Raw genomic sequence first — 3,240 nt, 5'->3', positions numbered from 1 at the left:
CTGCATCACTCTCTGTCTGTATCATTCTCTCTACATCACTCTCTCTCTCTGCATCACTCTCTCTGCATCACTCTCTCTGTCTGTATCATTCTCTCTGCATCACTCTCTCTGTCTGTATCATTCTCTCTGCATCACTCTCTCTGTCTGTATCATTCTCTCTGCATCACTCACTCTGCATCACTCTCGCTGTATCACTCTCTCTACATCACTCTGTCTGCATCATTCTCTCTGCATCACTCACTCTACATCACTCTCTCTGTCTGCATCACTCTGTCTACATCCTTTTCTCTGCATCACTCTCTCTGCATCAGTCTGTCTGCGTCATTCTATCTGCATCCTTATGTCTGCATCACTCTCTCTGTATCACTATCTCTGTATCACTCTCTCTGTCTGCATCATTTTCTCTGCATCACTCTCTATGTCTGCATCATTTTCTCTGTATCACTCTCTCTGTCTGCATCATTTTCTCTGCATCACTCACTCTGCATCACTCTCTCTGTCTGTATCACTCTCTCTGCATCACTCTCTCTGTCTGTATCATTCTCTCTGCATCACTCTCTCTGTCTGCATCATTTTCTCTGCATCACTCACTCTGCATCACTCTGTCTGTATCTCTGTCTTATTAGTTATTGTCTCAGCTTCATTTCACAGCAGCTGGTTCAAAAGTGTCAAACCGCTGTCAATGTAACATTAGGTGTTAAGATAACAAGTTATCTCAAGAAAGGCTGAGAAGTAGAGCTGAGGTAACTTAAGGGTGAGATTACCATGGCAATAAATAAAATGATTTCCTGTTTCACGACAGTGAAATGAGAAGTAGGCTATGTAGTGTCACGAGCAACTCAATAATATTCAACAACAGGTAGCGATGATTTGCAACACTAAATGACTTGCCCGCTGTGTTTCCCTGCGGTAGGCCACCTCTGGTGGAATGATTAAAGTGACAAAGACACGATAAAAGCCATATTAATTGGCTGGTGAGGATTACGGAAAAACCAAAACATTGTGTGTCGGAAATGCATGCAAACGCAATGAGGCAAACTGCATAACTAAGTTGGGCTGAAAACACTGAAAATATTGACTTTCTCTCATCTCGATGTTGATGTTAGGCCAGAAGAACTATTGCGAAATCAACCACCCCACCCACCACCCTGAGACAAAATTGTCCCTCTCCTCGTCAGGAATCCATAAAAAATTGGATCAACTTGCAGCTCCTGAAAAATATAAACCCAAGAGATCGATATATCCGCCAGAACGCTCAACTTATAACTTGGCCGAGACGCCAACATGATAATACATTTGTATTCCCAAAATCATGCCAAAACATGTCTGTATCATGAGATGTGTTGCTAGGGGAAGACAATAGATATTCATGTTCTCTCTGTCAAATAGCATGTTGGATAGCAACCAAGGTTCAACCATCTCAACATTTTGATTTATAACCCGTGCATAAATATGTTGCTTTGGATAATGTTTCATATGGTATACGAATGGAAAAACATTTATTTTAAGGACATCATGTTTTTTAAAGCATTAAACATTGCTTGCATTGGCCACAATCCTGATCTTATACTAACAATGGACCTTCACTGTATAAATCACAGACCAAATCTACTTTCACTGTATAAATCACGGACCAAACGGACTTTCACTGTATAAATCACGGACCAAATGGACTTTCACTGTTTAAATCACGGACCAAATTGACTTTCACTGTTTAAATCACGGACCAAATGTACCTTCACTGTTTAAATCACGGACCAAATGTACCTTCACTGTTTAAATCACGGACCAAATGGACTTTCACTGTTTAAATCACGGACCAAATGTACCTTCACTGTTTAAATCACGGACCAAATGTACCTTCACTGTTTAAATCACGGACCAAATGGACTTTCACTGTTTAAATCACGGACCAAATGGACTTTCACTGTTTAAATCACGGACCAAACGTACCTTCACTGTATAAATCACGGACCAAATACCAGTAATCCTACTTACACAAAGATTAGCTCAAGTGTTGTCCCAGGTCACTCAACAGATGTTTTATTTAACAGACGATGGATGGAGAGAGTGGAGAGAGAGAGGGAGAGGTAGGATACAACACAATGCTGAAGGGTTTTCCCAGACCACTCATCTATCATTATCTTATATATTATTTATTTTTACTTTTTCTCTCTCTTTCACCCAAGTCACAAGACATGTATTTCCAGGTCCCAAGTGTGCGTGTATCCCAGAGATAACCAAACCAATTATATTACTGACCCAAGCACTGCTTTGTTAATATGGCCGTCAGAAGGGTAAATGAATGTTTGGCCTTCAGCTACCTTAATGAAGCCCAGCACCTTAATGTGATGCATCCTGACATGCTCCTCCAAATTGGATCAAGGGAATTGCTCACATTCTTCCCGTTTTGCTTCCTACTGTCCCTTGCTGGGAGATTGGCCCATATTGGCCTAGTCTGCATCCCAAATGGCACCCTTTACCTACGTAGTGCACTACTTTTGACCAGAGCCCTATGGCTAGTAGTGCACTACATAGGGAATAGGGAGTCATTTGTGATTCAGCCCTAGTAACTTCCACCACACTGGGTTGACTTTTCTCTGACGAATCAAATGTCATTATTGAATCAAATAAAAATGGTCCGCCGTTACAATGGGGGCTGATAGGGATCTGAGGAGGAGGACGTCACTTAAACCAGTAGCAGTGGTGTTTTAATCCGTGACTCACGCAGGGACATAAAGTAAAGAGACTTGGTAAGGGTTCTGTTGACAGAAGGGACCTCTGCTACTTTCACTACGGTTTCATAACAGGAAAGACTTTGATATTTGTCCAAAATGGCACCCTATTCCCTTTGTAGTGCACTACTTTTGCCCATAGGGTCCTGCTCAAAGTAGTGCACTATATAGGGAATAGTGTTCCATTTGGAACGTACACATTGTCAAATATTTCATTAACTTTCTCTCTTTTTAACTGTCATTTTTTTCAATACCCCTTACATTTCTACAACTTTGGTGTTTTTGTTTTTAGAATTAGCAATACTTTGTCCATATCCCAGGAGGAAGTTGAAGACTCTCTGAGAGGTTAAGACATCACAACCCTGTTGTTCAGAAATGACTTGTGTTCAGTTACTTTGAGGGGATTGATGGTTCCGAGAGACGTTTTATTAGCAGAACGGCCATGTAATTACAGTGTAAACAGATGATGTAATACTACAATACTATCGCTGAAGTGATTACAGTC

Source organism: Salvelinus namaycush, unplaced genomic scaffold (assembly GCF_016432855.1).
Source record: "Salvelinus namaycush isolate Seneca unplaced genomic scaffold, SaNama_1.0 Scaffold391, whole genome shotgun sequence".
Taxonomy (NCBI): Eukaryota; Metazoa; Chordata; class Actinopteri; order Salmoniformes; family Salmonidae; genus Salvelinus; species Salvelinus namaycush.
Note: the sequence above shows the minus strand (reverse complement) of the source record.